Consider the following 18857-nt stretch of genomic DNA (forward strand, 5'->3'; position numbering starts at 1 on the left):
TTGCCTATTTTGTTTTCAACGATTAATGATCGTGATTTTAATGCTAGTAGTGAAAAACAGCTTGGAAGACCAAACAAGTTGAATGAACACATTACATTGACTTACTAGATGAAAATCAACCTCATACTCTAACGACTTTTCAGAAAACTTAGCAGTCAATGAATCAAGTGTTTCTAGACGTTTACATGTATGGCTTCATGAAATTGACTGAAAATTTCGAACAATTTCATCATCGCTTGTTATTGCTTACCACGAAAAAAACAATTATCTGTGAACTGACGATGTTGGCATATGACTGTGCATATGGTAGCATCAGCGAAGTGTGGAATATATTTTCGGTCTCAGCAATAGCAATTAACAGAGGAAACTAGGTTTTTGCGGCTGTTAAACTAAGATAATTTCAGATGAAATCTGATTAAATGATTTTCAGTCTCGTCTGGTGTCCCATAAAGTTACTCACATATTCAACAAAAAACCTGAAATAACTTTCTTCACAAGTATGCTTTCATATATCGCACAAAAGAACTAAATTGTTGGTTTACAACACTTTCACCTAGGCTCCTCAAACACTCCCGAAACGTGAAGCAAGGAGCCCATTAGCCGAGGCCAAAAATAGAAGTCTTGCAGACTAGCTCCTTGGTTGTAACTTTTAGTTACTTCCTATGATAATTATATTTCTCTTGTGCATGTGCATAATATATTATTTAATATATGTCATTGCTAAGGTTTACCTGGTTATAGGGTGCATTAAACTCGATTTAATGTATTCCTGAATTTTAAATGTACATTTCTTTAAATATATTGTATATCCGTTATACAACTCTAATAGATTTTGTACTATGAAACTTAAAATATAATGCAACCAACATATAACAAAAACAGATAAAGGTTATTTTGTCTTAACAACAAAGAATCACGTATGGCACAGGTAAGTGGATTTTCGTCCTATATTGGACCGTTCATTGGAAATTAAAAGCCCTTCGTCAAAACGACGCAAAGTTCGCTTTCCAACCGGTTCATCTCCTTTTTTTAACTTTGGACAGAATCACTTTATTGATGATAAGATTATCAATGTATATGTGTATTGACGCGAATCTTGATGAAACATTCACGATAATATAACATATTTTTTCTAAACCTTGAAAATATAAGAAGATATTTTTCAGACGATATTTTGTTTCGCCAATTACTAGGTGCTCGGATATCATTTTATCAGCGATATTTATGTTAACTATAGCGTTAAGTAATAGCGAAACAACTGTTAAACAATTTATATATTACAATATTACATTCAATTGTCCATTTAATAATGTTAAATTATTCAGTAGCTATCACCCATAATTACTATTGCTGTTCAATTTGAACAATTTTGTCACCAAAGAACATCGAAAAATTTTATAGAGGTATCAGGTCAAAAAAAAGTCCCCGGTCTGACACATAAAGGGCGCTATTAGAATTAAATGCATATATGTATTAGTTAGCACCAACCCTAGATGCCCATATAAATTTGACAGCTGTCGGATCATTAGTTTGTGAATTATAGCATTTTAAGTGAAACAACTTTTGCTATTATGAAAAAAATTGATAAAAAGGAATTTCGTGTATTGATAAAATATTACTTTTCGAAGGGACAAATACACTTGGGGCAAAAATTTGACTTGATACCGAGTTTCCGGACACTGCCACAGGAAAATCAACCATCAGGAATTGGTATGCTAAGTTTAGACGTGGTGAAATGAGCACCGAAGACGGTGAACGCAATGGGAGCCCAAAAGAGGTTGTTAGTGACGAAAACATTTAAAAAATGCACAAAATGACTTTGAATAACCGTAAATTGAAACTGAATGAAATGGCAGATACTCTAAAAATATCAACTGAACGTGTACATCATATCATTCAGGAATATTTGAGTATAAGAAAGCTCTTTGACAAGTGAGTGAAGCGCGAGCTGACTTTTGGCCAAAAACAACGACGAGTAGATGATTCGGAACAGTGTTTGAATATTATCAAAAATAATAAACCCGAGTTTTCGCATCGATATGTGACAATGGATGAAATATGGCTCCATCATTTCATTCCGAAATCCAATCGACAGTCATCCGAGTGGACTGCACACGATGAACCCGCTCCAAAGCATGGGAAAACGCAACAGTCGGCTGGCAAGGTTATGGCGTCTGTATTATGGCGAATAATTCTCATTGATTACTTTGAAAAAGGAAGGACCATCAACAGCGACTATTATATAGCGTTATTGGACCGGTTGAAGGACGGAATCGCGAAAAACGGCCGCATTTGAAGAAAAAGAAAGTGCTGCTTCACCAAGATAATGCATCGTGTGACAAGTCAGTGAAAACGATGGTAAAAATCTATGAATTGGGCTTCGAATTTCTTCTTCATCCACCGTACTCTCCCGATCTGGCCCCCAGCGTCTATTTCTTATTCTCAGATCTCAAAAGAATGCTCGCTGGGAAGAAATTTTCGTCGAATGAAGAGGTGATCGCCGAAACTGAGGCCTATTTTGGTATTGAAAATTTGGAGGGTCGCTACAACCGGTATATCACCCTTGAAGGGAATTATGTTGAGTAAAATAAACTAATTTTGACAAAAAAATATGTTTTACTATGGTAGGCCGGGGACTTTTCAATTGATCTGTTATAGTAATACAGCTCTATCATATTCCAACACTGGGTTTTGTTTTCAAAGATTTAAAGATGACGATATTGATGTCAATGGCCTATAGGACCAAAAAAGTTCCAAGACAATTAATCGCAACAGTTATTGGAAAGCGATCAAAAATCCAGATCAGATAGATTGATTGTTGATGAATTAATTGTTTCCAGATGTTTACATATATTACGAAAGATCAAAAGGGCGCTAAAATGGCTACCACACAAATTGATTAAATATATCCTCTCCAGCTGTTCTAATATGGCAGCTTCATTGCCAGGCAAAGAAGAAACGTTTTATACGGCTTATTGCGACTGGCTGTGAAATGTGGGTCTAAGATGACAGTTCCAAGCGCAAACAATTATGGGCTAACCAGGAGAAATATCCTATATCGGCACAAAAGGAAATATTAATGGCCATAAAGTATTGCAGATATTAATCTACAGATGTAAATTGATCAAATTGTACGGCTTATTATTGCTAAAAGAGGCCATCAATCGACATTATAAATTCACACAAGGCGGAGGAGGAGTTGTGAAGGATACGATCTGAATGGGAATGGGAATTCTACCACACCCAGATAGATGTATTATGACTTGGTTAAAACAGAGTTTCTAATTTCTGAAAAGGTGCAAAAAGATGATAGTAAACGATGGAAAATATTTTAGTTTAATAAAGGTTTCTTTAAAGTGAAAACATGATTAATAGGTAAGCAATAAAAATAATCTATTAAAAATAAGGATTGGTTTATTGCTAAATCACTAAGGCTTTTGACCGTATTTTTAGTGTAATAATTAAGTAAGTTACTGTTAGTCTATAGTATTCGAATGTTTATACTTTTTATTGGAATTGTTTTATTGAAAACCAGTGTCAATAACATTTAAATAGTTTTAATCCTCAGCTGTTACATGACGAAATGTTGTACCATTCCAATTATTAGCTTACAAGTTACCAAATTACAAACACATACTACTAGATGCAGGGTAACAGATGCACCAACATTAGGGAACCAGGGTGCCAGTTAGCGAAGGTCAAGTTAATTACTGACTAACAGTCACAAAAATTTCCATTACACAAATGTTTTTCATTAAGGAAAGAAGAACGAAACCCGTATTAGGGACAATGACATTGTCGTATGTGAACTGTTAAACTGTAAGGTCCCAGTCATCATCAGAGACAAAATAAAGATCAGATCAAATTATTAGATTGCAAATTATAGTGGCTTAAGTGAAACTACTTTTTTTATTGTCAAAACAGTTAACAAAACGTGCGTATATTGGTTAAACGTTAAATTTTGGTCGAGGTAAAATGATAATAAAACCAAACAGTGGTTTGGTAACTACTATAGAGGATCTGTACCCATTATATCAACTATAAAACTAATATCAACTATATATAACTTACATACTGAATTTAAATGCCGTAATGTCATCACACTATATGACAGACGATTTAGTAGCATTACTTGAAAAGGTTTTCAAAAGTTTTGGAATGGTAAAACAAGCACATCACCAAACACCTCAAAAATATCAAAAGATAGTGTGTTTATACTGTTTCAGGAGAATATAGGTACACATAAGAGACTAGTCATAGGCCTCTAGAGAAATACACTTTCCTAGTGCAGAAACTGTATAACTAAATCAATGGCAGCAATGTTAAGGTGAACTGAATATATTGGATTTTAGACTGTTGTTCTTCACAAATGCATTGCGCTATAATAATATAATCATAACTCAATAAATTATTGTTATGTTATATGTTGTTATTTACAATGAAAAATATAACAGGAACTATCAGAGAAGGGGGTAAAATCATTAACATTCATATTTAAGGTTCTGTTACGAACTAATTATTTTCCTACTACCTGGAAAGTAACTCAAATAGCAATGATTCTCAAACCGGGGAAAACACTAGATGATGTCACTTCCTACCAGCATATAAGTTTATCACCGATAATCTCAATAGTTTTTGAGAAATTGTACATAAAGAGGCTCAACGGTATAATAGAAAAAATAATTATTTCAGGAAAATATGGGTACACATAAGAGACTATTCATAGGCCGCTAGATCAGGTGAATAAAGTTGATATTAAAATAATTTTACTTTAATTAATTAGTTACAGCGATGTTTTCCTTTTGCATAAGTATATTATCTTGGTGAAAAATATTTAATCTTCTGTGAACCTTATGTTCTGTGACTTTTTTAACAAAAATCTCAATTAAATTAATCCAAAAGTAAGTTTTTTTAACTTTTTAAATAAACTCTGTAATAAAACTAATTTTCTATGTTTCCATGTTCATTCTTCATTGCGAGCGAAACATTATAATACAATTTTATTGTTTTAAATCTGAACATTCTCAATCTGCCTTGGAGAACTTAATTTACAATAACATTGATAAACATTGATAACATTGATAAATAACAGTGATAAAAACAAATCGCATTCATAGTGATGGAAGAACGCTCAAAATAGTTTTTGTCATTTCTAAAATGGTTCAAATTTGGTCGACAAACTAACATTCGAATATGTATTTGTTGCATTGTTAAAGACTGCACTACACATTATGCATAATATACGTTCTTTTGAAACTCAATGCTTAAAACAGAGCTTTTCAATCGATATTTTAACAAAACTTTAACCAGTATCTTTGTTATAAACTTTGTTTTGATGCAGTTTTTATATACCCTCCAAGTAAAGCATCTTCAAGGCTTCTACGCCCAGTTACAGGACGTCCTTTTTGAACCTACTAATCCATCGGACGTATTTACTATTACGGTATTAGTTCCCATAGTCTTTAAATATTTTTTATAAAGAATTTGAAATATTATAATGGCTTTGAAATTTAAGCTCCAGTGTTGATGAATTGATAGATCGCAGCGAATGTATAGAACAATCTGGTATAGCGTGTATACTATATTTATCGCGACTCTATATTCAATTTCTTTATGTATTGTTTCAACGCTTCCAATTTTGATTAACTATTAACAATTCTTAGTTAAGATCTTACATTTTCCTAACTATCATATGTTGAACAATAGAATGCTAATTAATTTGGTGTAAATTTGACATGCGTTCCGTTTCCGTTTCAATAGCTGTCGTAACAGTGGATTCTGATTATATAGTCTAGATTCCCTGTCGGAGAATCTTAATATGGGATATACGTAGTAGTTACTTAAGTTTGATATTTCAAGATGATTCTGTCGGTTAATATTGTAGTAATTTTCAGGCTATTATTTCGGGTATTCCAAGTTTGTCTAAAACATACATCAGAAATTTTAAAACTTGTACCGAAACTGAAACAGTAACTATCACTATAATAACAATTTTAAAGTATATCAAAAGTTTTTTAACAATCAAACAGTAATTAATTTTTTTGAGTACTTTAATAGCTAATTTAATTAATAGCTGGCTTTTACTAGATAATGAACCGAATAAGAAAATTATATTCAACATTATTTAATGAATTGATTTTTACAAGTGTGGATGAAAAACGGAATATTGAAATTGCTGAAGTTGTCTAAAAGTAAAAAATAAGTAAAATAGCTAAAAAATAGTCTTGTTAAGGAAATATTTTTTGGAGAATTTATATTTGCAGAGTTCTTATATTAATTGTGCATGCATTAATATTCATTGTAAATATGCTTGATGACTGCATAGTCAATTCATAATAGGAGTGTAACCCACATAACCTGTCAAAACTTCGCAGTGTTTCCATAGGAGCTCTCAGTTTTAGTACATTTTGGCTTTGACATATAACAAAATTCTAATCTAAATAAATTAATTAAAAAAAATGTTTTGGTTATAATTTACTTTAACATTATAGTACATTTAATGTATATATTATCGAAGAACTTAAACTATAATTAGTTATACAGCAACAATAATTTATATGTTAGAGTTGTTTTATTATATTTACTTTGATTTTTTTTTACGCTAATATAGATAGAGTCATAGGCGCGTTTTTTTATGTAGTGGTATCCCCCGAAGGCCTAATCCACTGAAGAGTCTGAAATATCCATGACTCATCTAAATATACATATTTATATAATAATTCTGATTGATTTTGTTGTATGTTTTTAAAAATTGTATTCTTTTAAAAGCAATGTCTGGAAGCAATCCTTGGCACCCAATTTTCAAAGTTTTTACAACATTCTGTAGCTAGTGTATCTGTAATGCTATTTATCAATGAATAGGAGATAAAACTTGAAAAAAAACCATTCAAGCTTCAAATGGGGATGCCCTAAAACTGGGACAATATAGGTCTAACAGAATTGTGATACTCTATTCGGGTACAATAAAGCACCAATTACCTTTGCAGTAAACTAACATCAACAAATGCCGTAACAGGTTTGCACGTACATTCTGTACAGACATTACATATTTCTGCAAGGGATACAAAGGTTATCTAAATATAAAGTTCACTAAGATTCATTGGAAAAACAAACTTTAAAGAATTACTATAGACTTTGAAAGAAATTTTCAGTTTCCTAGATCAAATTGATTTTCTAAATTTCATGAATAGTCATTTTAGGCCTCTATATCGTTTTTTAAAATTGAGATTTCATGATTTTTATTTATTTTCAATAAATATTGTTTCTGTAAAAATTGAAATATTTATAATTAAATAAATATTTAATAAATCTGAATCTAAAGAGATGTCATAATTTACTTAATACCAAATAGATTGTGTAAAATATACTAGTATCTCCATTTTTACCCTATCTACAAATATCAATTTTATAAACTTTATAAAATCGACAATTATTTTTCAAATATATTTCCAATCTCAAATATAATTTAATAATAGTCACAGAATGTTAGTCTAGGAATTATTCAAAGCAATAGAAATAAATTAACGAAAATCTCAAAATTCACAATATATTCTAAAACAAAAATGGACCAATTGCCAAAATATATACGAAGGAATTGATAACAAAGTACGGTAAATATTCGAAAGCCTGATTGAACAGTCTTGATGCATCCACCATGCAAACTTCAGATAACACCATTTCAATATCATTTATTTCAATCTTTACAAAATCCCCTTAATGGATTTAAATTGACGTGAAAAGAGTCCCGCTTCTTCTTAGAATTATTACACTGATGGAATAATGTGTCTAAAGCCCGTTCATTTAATTTGAACACATTTGATCTAGTAAAATCGATTTTACTGGCAAAAACGCATCCGCAGCAAAGTTCACTATTTGGCCGATAAATTATATCTAATATAGAGAAATGAATGTTTGTTTTTCCTCGATGCGTGTTAACCTTTGATCCCAATATGATGAAACTTTGGTGAAATAAGTAAAAATTATTTTTATGTTTAAATTTGGACTATGAAAACACAATTAAGAAGACAAAAGTATGTTAGCAGTCTTTAGTTAGTTAAGTTATTCTACATATGAACGCAAAGCATTCTAGTATATATACATATATACAGAAGGAAGTTAAAAATATGACATTGTAATTCAAATTCAGTATTTAGTTCCCCAGATATCGATTCCTTCTCAAATATCAAATAATCTAGTAAAAGTTTATTAAAAAAAACTAATCAATTTGCTTGCTACTAATTTCTACTAATAAAATACTTGCTGGTCCAATTATAATAACGTTCTATTATATGGTTAATAGATAGGTAAATAATATAAGAAAGTATTTATAATATACTATTTTATTATACAAAAACTACCGCAAATATTTCACTGAATTTCGAGTTATCTTCAGTCCATATATCCGATTTGAGACCTTCTAAATACAGTCACTGACATCACATTCATATATGATATGATTTTTCAATAAGTTTTCCTAATTAAAGGAACAAACCAATTTAAAGTTATAAATATTGTATTTTAACTACAAATCCCATTGATAACCAACTTAAGGATCATGTGAGTGACTTATTAAATAATTAATAAAATCTGGTGATGTTTTTGGGGTGTGTCATACTAATATGCGTTATATTAATTGAAAAATAAGTCTTTATAACAGGTCTATTGAAAAGTCCCTGACCTATTATAGTAAAACATAGTTTTTTGGCAAAATTAGTTTTTTTTGTTCAAGATAATTCCCTTCAAGGGTGATACACTAATTATAGCGACCCTGCAACTTTTCGATACAATTTTTGTAGTACGATTTGTCCTTTGCTTCAAAATAGACCTCATTTATCTGACGTAAATTCGACCTTTTCATTCGACGTAAATCTCTTCCCATCGAGCATTCTTTTGAGATCTGAGAACAGGAAATGGTCGCTGGGGGCCAGATCTGGAGAATACGGTGGATGAGGAACCAATTCGAAGCCCAATTCATGGAATTTTGCCATCGTTTTCACTGACTTGTGACACGGTGCATTGTCTTAGTGAAGCAGCACTTTCCTTTTCTTAAAATGCGGCCGCTTTTCGGCACTTTGCACAGGGCTTTCTCATACCCAAATATTCGTGAATGATATGATGTACACGTTCAGTTGATATCTTTAGAGTGTCTGCTATATCGTTCAATTTCAATTTATAGTCATTCAAAATCATTTTGTTGATTTTTTAAACGTTTTCGTCAGTAACAACCTCTTTTGGGCGTCCACTGCCTTCACCGTCTTTGGTGTTCATTTCACCATGTCTAAACTTAACATACCAATCATTGATGGTTGATTTGCCTAGAGCAATGACCGGAAACTCGGCATCAAGCCAAGTTTTTGCTTCAACTGTATTTTTTTCCTTCAAAAAACAATATTTTATAAACACGCGAAATTACTTTTTATCCATTTTTTCACAATAACAAAAGTTGCTTCACTCAAAATGCTATAATTCACAAACTATTGATCCGACAGCTGTCAAATTCATACACGCATCTTTTGAGGTTTAGTGCCAACTAAAAAACATATGTATTTAATACTAGTAGCGCCACCTATGTGTCAGGTCGGGGACTTTTCAGTTGACCTGTTTCTATTTTAGCAATTTAGATATATTTCGCTAGCAATATTTGGATAAGTATTTTAAATACTGAATCCTTTTTAAATCCCAATTCAAAATTTTACTTTCTTTCTATCATTAGCAAATATTCTGCATACCTGATTCGTTAAAGAATAAAGACAATGACCGTTTTGCCTCAAAACAGATACAGTTTCAGGAAAATATCCGAACGAGCAATAGTACTTCTTATCCACATGATATTATTAATATTTTTTTTTCTCAAATAACACATAAAGATGCCTAGGCGCACCCTAATCACAGAGATAAAAAAGATTCGTTAGAGGTGGCAAATGTGTAAGTCCTCTATCAGTGTGGAAAAGTCTACGTGAAGGAGTATGGGAGAATAAGGACACGGATAAAAGAACATCGAAGACATGTGAGGTAAAGACGTACAGTCCAGTCAACTTTGAAGAAACACTGTACAGATACAGGCCACAACAATCAATTCAATAAAGTCAAGGTTTTAGCAACTACACAAAGGTATTTTAAGTAAGAACATTGAAAATATTTTGAAATTATAAATTCTATAAATACCAAAATAATATATAACATGGAGAAGGTTAGGATACAAGTACCACGATTTTCAATTTACCAACAGGTCATGGAAAAATAGCCCTTTTTAATCAATCAGTCCCGATAATAACTTGTTTAAATAATATAGTCTAATTAAGAAAGTATCAGAGCTCTAGCATTGAACATGCTATTGAAATATTTCGACTAGTTTTAGCCAAAAAGGCGGCTCAAATTTAGAAGCCAATATTTCATATCTAGTATTATGTTATATTCATAATGCTAGATTTGATAGATAACTATCAAAACAACATAAATTATACTTAAAATTTGTTATCATCTGATAAAGCTAGATAGTATAGATTTATAAGATAAATACGAGTTAATTTATCACTTCTCACATATTTTCATTTACTTAATTGATGGATAGTTTAATATCGCACATGCCTTTTAAAACATCCACCATAGACTATTTAATGTTGCATAACGACACAAAAACATAAGCATACCTTTGCAATAAATATTCAGGAAAGCAAATAACGAATTTCAAAAAAATGAAAAGGCGTTAATCAATAATTCTTTCTTAGCGAAGGAGAATTTATTCCGTGGAAAAATATCTTTTAGCAGTAAATTACCGTTGCTGAGCAGCGAAAATGATAAAGAGCCTCTGGGGTGCAAATAGTTTCAGCTTCCATGTCAAGGCCTTTTCTCGGCAAACTTTTAATTGGCTATACCAGGTGTGCTGAAATATTGTCTGCTTGTTTCACTCCAGTTATTAATGTTCCAATGATAGCTGGTCTGCATATATCGGACATCTTACCATATCAAATATTTATGAAAATATCTTTAACTATAATTCTGTAGACAATAGTTAGTTGTTAATTATTTAATGATTCATAATATTATCTACCAACCATTCCAAAATATAAAGGAAGTAACCCTTCAGCTAAACTATTATCTTTTCTAAAATATAAACTCCAATACATTTATATAGCAATAATTGAATTGTTAATATGTTCTTGTTTTAGTTGTCATTCCATCCAATATCCAAACATTATCAACATATACTACTAATCCTACAAAATATGTGAAATTTTATAAAATAAAACAGCATGCGGATTTATGAATCATATCCAGATGAGACAAAAAATGATGAAAACTAAAAGAAATAACTATGACAAATAAATATAAATTTCCCCCCACCTAATGCTACAGCAAAAATTTAAACCTAAAAAAGCTACGAGGGGCTTTTAAAGTGTGTTTCAAAATTACATTACAAGTTTAGGCATTACATGTTTAGACATTACAATATTGTATGAAAATCCCTAATCATACATATATAATCACATTCATTTCACAGAACTTGCTCCTTGCGGAGATAACATTTATAAAACGAATAAAACTTAAACTATACAACATTAAACAATATATATATATATATATATATATATATATATATATATATATATATATATATATATATATATACATATATATATATATATACATATATATACATATATATATACATATATATATACATATATATATATATATATATATATATATATATATAATATAAATTAATTTTCATAAATATATTCACTCCAGTATTGTTAACACTGGGCGCGACAATCCTAAGAAAAGCAAAAAAGCCTAATCTTACCAACAAATATACTGACTGGGACAAATTCAAATTAATACTGCAGGAACAAATCAGTTTAAAAGTAAGACTTAAAACTATAGATGATCTTGAGCAACAAACCAAACATATAACTGAACAAATTCGGTCAACTGCAAAAGATGCTACCCCAATAGCAAGAGAGAAATCAGAATATGAAGTACTTTACCCCCTCGAAATTAGAGAAATGATAAAAGAAAGGCGAAAAGCTGGAAGAGTATGACACAGAACCAGAAATGCTGCAGACAAAACTACGTTTAATAGAATTAGTAATCAGACGAATCAAAAGATCAAAGAATATAAACAGAATTGCTTTCAAAAGTATTTAAGTGAATTAAGCCCACAAGCAGACAAAGATTATTCGCTATGGAAAGCAACTCGAAGATTTAAAAGACCAATTATTTGAGTACTGCCAATTAAAAATGGTCGAAATGAATGGGTTTGACGCGACAATGAAAAAGCTGAATTGTTCGCATAATACTTAGCTAACATTTTTTGACCTAATGATATAGAATGTACCATGGATACATCTCCTGTTTATCAACCCGATGTAAATAATTATGCTCACGAAACCTGACAAACCTGCAGAACAAGTCGAATCTTACAGGCCTATTTCGCTAATATCAAAACTATTTGAGAAACTAATATTTAAACATGTTGAATATTTAGTAACAATACCAGATTTCCAGTTTTGTTCGTTGAAATCACCATTCAACAATTGATCAAGTGCACAGAGTAACTGCGGCTATTGAAAGAGCGTTTGAAGAAAAGAAATACTGCGCTGCAATATTCCTGGATATCTCACAAGCTTTTGATCGGGTTTGGCATTTGGGATTAATCTGTAAGATGAGCAAATTGTTACCGCGTAACTATTGTCAATTGCAGGAGTCATATTTATTTGGAAAAAAATTTAGAGTATCGCACGAAATGGCGTTCTCGACATTTAAAAAAACCTTGGCTGGAGTTCCACAAGGTGGCGTCTTAGGACCTCTCCTGTATCTGCTCTACACTGCTGACATTCCAACAACAAAAGAAACACCTTTTGGAACCTTTGCTGACGACACAGTTATTATGGCAAAAGATATATCTCTGCCTAGGGCAACAGAAAAAGTGCAAATGGAAGTCAACAAAATCTACAAATGGACGAAAGATTGAAAAATTCAACTTAATAGCTCCAAATCTGTCCACGTTAATTTTGCATTAAGGCGAAATAATAAAAACTTAATTATATCACTCAATGGATGCCCGATTCCTCAAGCAGAATCAGCAAAATACCTTGGAATCCATCTTGACGGTAGATTAAATTGGAAGCATCACGTTAGACAAAAAGCAAAACACATTAGAACCAAAATAAAACAACTATACTGGTTAGTCGGAAGATACTCTCAACTTGATCTAAAATCAAAGAGGTTGATTATAATACAATTATAAAGCCAATTTGGACCTATGGGGTGCAATTAAGGGGTTGCACTAAAAATTCAAATCAGTTAGTCATACAGCGCTGTCAAAACAAGATTCTTCGATTGATTACCAATACCTATCGCTATGTAACCAATGAAGAACTGCACGATGACCTGGAAACCAAATGGATTTGCGAAGTTGTGCAGGATTTCGCCTTGAAACACGAAAGAAGATTACTAAATCATTCTAACGTGGAAGCAATACAACTGCTGGACAGCGCACAGGATGTCAGGAGATTGAAACGAACACAACCATACGAACTTGTGTGAACATTTAGTGTGTATTATTAGTGTAAACTATAGCTATAAGTTAATAATTAATAAATAATTGTAATTTTATAATTGAGGAATACATACTGATGTATTTTCTCGCACTCGTCTTGCTTGTTAATTAATCCAAGTACATAGGAAAAGTAGTAATAAATTAATTGTAAATTAAGATTGTACTAAGCGTATCTAATAAAGATGTTATAAAAAAATATATCAATAAGGCATATTACAGACTTAAATCTATAACTTATATTCAAGGAAAATAAGGAGTAGTTATTTACAATTATTGGTAATGAAAACAGAGACGCTCTTCCAGACCACGACCAAGGCTAAAACGCTGCCCTTGCAATCGAAACAATCTGCACTCTGTTAATAAGTGTTTGACAAGCAATGTCTTTGCACACTCTTCACAGGAATACTCATGTGCCAGCTTACAGTGGCTTACAGTTTATGCCTGCTAATATTTGTTAAATTTAAACCCCTGATACAATGTGTTTCTAACCTCACACAGTTTAGTTTATGCCCATGAGGCCCCAGTTTAATTGGTTGGTTGGTTGGCTTGGTTTCAATATATGCTTTTAGGTATAATACTCCAATGTTGAGCCATTTCTGCTTCTAGCTATATAGCCCGCTATCTTGTTACCAACTAATCCCAGTAAGTGAGGGTGTGGTATAATGTGTAGGTGATGTGAACCTGATCTTTGAGTATTGTATATTATTCCTGCATAACCGATCAATAAGTGATAAGGAGGATCTAGAGATTGTAATTACCTCATGAAACTTGATACAGTCACTATATTTTTGGAGGTTTGAGGAGCCTTGAGGATGGCGGGAAGTTCAACGGTTGACATTCCAATTGATGTAAGTTTGAGATGGCGATACGTACATCATCAAGTTTCTTAAAGCTATTACTATAAATAAACAAGTGGTAAGAGTACTTTTCCTCTTTATTTGAACAAATAGGTCACAGATGACTGCGGTGTTATTTAATCCTTCAGCAGCTTTCCCATGGCCATACCATATCTTATTGTGGAGAAAGTTATAGAGTATGGTTTAGTACTAACATTTATAAACAGAGGGAAATTGAAGATATGAAGGTTTTTTTCTGTAATTATGTAAAAGTAATAAGGAATAAAACTAATAATAAAAAACGCTACATCTATGTCTTCGCCTATTTAGTATAGGAATATGTTATTAATTAGTTAAATCCTAAAATAAAGAGTTTATGAAGAAGAATTTAGAGTTCAGTTCTATATTATTGATGGCATTTTGTCACATTTCTGGTTAAATTATAATTCTACCATCGTAGGACTTCTGATATTACTGAATGAAAACCTTAACCCACTGATTTTCAGTAACCCCATTGGAAGCCAGCTTACGCTATTAGAAGAGTTTTCAAAGACAGGAACGAATTGTGCTTTCCTGTAACCATTCGCTTCAAATATAGCTTATACTCCAGTAAATTAAATATTGCATTTTTGATCCCTACAGGTCAAAAGTAAGGAGATTTTTTTGTTATCTAATATTATAGACTTGGTTTCAAACCATTTTACGGCCGATGTTTAGTTCCATAACCATATGCGAGATAAAGTTCTTGTTTCATATCGAAATTTCCAGAAGGAAAATAAGTAAGCCAATTCCAATGCTAGAATTTACTTAAATACTCATCATCATAAACATACAACACGTATATATATGCCTGCGCAGTTATTTTTACTATTTTGGAAATAAAAAAGCAAAATATGATGAAAATTGTGGCGACCGCCACGACCCTTTAAGCCACCACCAATTCACCATCAACAACTACAAAGGTTGGCAACGCTGGTGGATTGGTACCATGCAGTTCTGGAGTATAAAAGGCCATCTCGACGACGTCTCGCTCTCTTTTCTTATCACCGTCCCCCTGTAATAGTACCACTTCCACAGCGCTACCGTACTTCCTTCACCTTAACCTAAGATCCTGTCAATCCTCCCATCGACCACATGTATCAATCGTAAGTTACAATAAACAACTTTGATTCAACCAGTGTTTTTAGTTCCCGTGCAAATTCCTTCCAAAAATAGTAGTGAGTGTTCTGATAAATAATCGCAGCGGCAGCCACACATTTCGACCGATTGACCGACCCGACGAACATTCCTACAAAATTATCTTTATTTTCATAATACAATATATGTTTTCAGTGTCTGGCTGTTGTTAATGTATTTAACTACATTATGTTCTTAACAATTATAGTTATACTATTAACAAATTTTTAAATACATTAAATGTTATTGAAATTTAATATACTAAAATCTCATCGATAATGTATGAGCAGAAACTTAAAGTCTAAGCAGAGGATGTATCTTGTGAACACGCCTTAAACAGGCGTCATAAAGTTCGTATTACGTACTGCAAGATAGAAACTAGCCGGAAAAGTAACTTTCCTGTAGACTGTTGATGATGTCCCAAGTAAGTTTGAACATTATTAACTAGGCTTCTCTATACCCTTATTGTTAAAAGCCGCTAAACGAATGGCAAAGTTGTTTGTTTCAACTTTCCTTTTTTTCATATTACCGATAAGAAAGAGATTTTATTTTTAAATCAAATATATTTAACCAGCTTAATCATATACGTAACTAAGCAATTATATTTTAGGAGATATTAGTAAAACCTAAGGTATATATATATATATATATATATATATATATATATATATATATATATATATATATTAGTTATAGTTATTAGTATTTATATATTAGTTACGTATAGAACCAATCTTGAGCATTAAGCTATGAAACCAAATGAAATTCAGTTCGACAATTGACGACTTCATTTTGTTCGGTAATGGGGTAATGGAATCGATCGGCTTAAATGAGTGCATTTGCATCAATTTGACTCTGAATCTCCATTCTTATCACTCACCCCTCATATTCCGTTCAGTCAACCAAACACAATGGTTTTGGTAATTTGCACCAGCACTCGAGAAAACTTTAGATCTACACCAACGCATTTACCGACTGATAATTTCATACTAGACTGGTATTACTTTTGTTAACAATTGCCCTCCACCAATATTGGAGTACCTCCTCGATAGCTTCTTATTGAAATTGCTTTTGGAGCCCATTTATATGTGAATATTCCATACGGTGCTCTCTGGCTCCAGCATAACGTAGCAGTCATACAACTCCACCCCGAGCGAATATTGTATTTTCTAAGAACCTTGTCCCATCAATATGTTCTCAGTAAATACTCAATAACCATAAAAAATATTTTCCGTGAAATAACTAAGATTTGGGTTACGGCGGCGATGATAAAAATATCCTAAAAAGGGTACTCTATGCTCTAAATATAATACAATAATATGTAACAAGACGTAACGAACAATAACAACAGTCCATTTAAAATCTCTCTAACAAGGAAATAAACCAAAAGTGAAATCAACTGAACGATAGATAACACAACGATAACACGCTGAGTTTTATAAACTACTATTGCTGATAAACTTTTCATCTACCTTTTTTAACAAAGAAGTTAGTTTTAGAATGCTATTAAAAATAATAATGGACGGAAATAATATTAAACACTGACCAACTAAATATTAATGTTCAATTCTGTTAATATTTTTGAAAATTACTGCTTTCAATCTCTTCTTTTATATGGAGATGTTGTAACCCATTTTTAATTATATATATTTAAAAATCTAATTCTCTCATTGTATATGAAATACGCACTGCTATCAGTCACTAATAACATATTAACGTTGAAGTGATTTAAATTATCAATAAATAATTAAATACATAAACACGTAAATACATAAATAAATAATTGCGCGTGATTAATTAAGCAAGTATAAAATTAAATCCCTAAAATATCTCCATAAAACATTTCAACGAAATCAAATTATTGAGTGTTAGCGAATGAATTTCGCCGAAACAACTGATAACATAGTTATCAAGCTTAATGGATCGAAAATAGATTATATCACGAGTGTTCTGACGTTGTCTCACTGGAACCCAAGTTGGTTCAGGTACATAATATTAGTCACACCAGTAGTCAGGCAGGATAAAGCTGAATATATTCAGAGGCAGTTTCTAAATTGCTAAACAGATCGAAAGTATTTTAACACATTGATGATTCCAGCATATTACCACTTGCTATTATTAATTGTTCTAAAATGTATTCTCATCACTACACAAATCAAAATTGGCGCACTTGTTAGAATTATTTCGGTAAAATCATAAGACTTTCATCCTTTAAATGTATTCAGTTCGGGCCGGAAGCAAACAAATTATCAATAACAGAATAGATTTACCAGCTCAAACGGTTGGAGACGTACGGCAAGTTGCTGAGCTGCTTGTTTCAAAAACATCCCGTGGGATCTTGAAATTTAAATATTAAAGAAACTATCTCTAACTTTATTTTACTCAAATTTAAACACATGCATCATAATTAATAATGTAGACTTCCAAAGGTGGCCCGAAAGTGCTAAAAGTACCCCTAAACGTAAACTGTTGTAATTTATTTAAAAGAGTTCAGTTCATCCAACAGTTCGCGTCAAGGTTATGAAAACATATCTTAATTTAATCTGCAGAAACTTTCAGTTTAGGATATACAAGCTCCATAGACACAAATATACTGAAGCAGCTCTATTATAAGGTACAGTTGACCTGTAGACAATTGAAATTTGAAAATGCCAAAGCTAGAAACAGCAAATTTCAAATATAAATACCATGAAAATTTGGGTAAAAACAGTACAGTTAGTAGGTCATCAAAACTAAACTGGCAAACAAAATCAATATAAATACCAAGAAAAACTTTTAAGTGAGCTGAACGCTCTTGTTGGAGTTACTCCGTCGTGCAGCAGAGATCAACTCAGCGTCTTCAAGCCACGAGATTTTTTATAGGATCAGCTCGTTATTTCAACATTATAGATATCGCCACAATTGTACCTATAATTTTACGTTCCATAAGACATGACGTCTGAACCAAGAACAACGAGAAATTAATTCCCGTAATTCTTCTCGGAATAGATTCATAGAGCGTCTGAGTAGTGCCTAACGCAATGTGTTCCCATAATTATACCAAAACATGTTCCCATTATCTCAATTATGTTGGAGTTGGAAATGTAACCTTCAATTTCTGCTCTAAAACTCCTAGCGATTCAATTATATTGAGGTCTGGCCATTTTTTCTGCCAGGTAAGATATTGATGTTATTCTGATTCGAATGACAGTTCATAATTGCGAACGTCAATATATTCATTCGCACTAATCCGGCCTGTGACGTGAATTATTTGACCATGATATTGCCGCTCAAACCATCAT

The sequence above is a fragment of the Rhynchophorus ferrugineus genome, unplaced genomic scaffold (assembly GCF_030347505.1).
Source record: "Rhynchophorus ferrugineus isolate W39M unplaced genomic scaffold, kcgeb_rfMv2 rfM2, whole genome shotgun sequence".
Taxonomy (NCBI): domain Eukaryota; kingdom Metazoa; phylum Arthropoda; class Insecta; order Coleoptera; family Curculionidae; genus Rhynchophorus; species Rhynchophorus ferrugineus.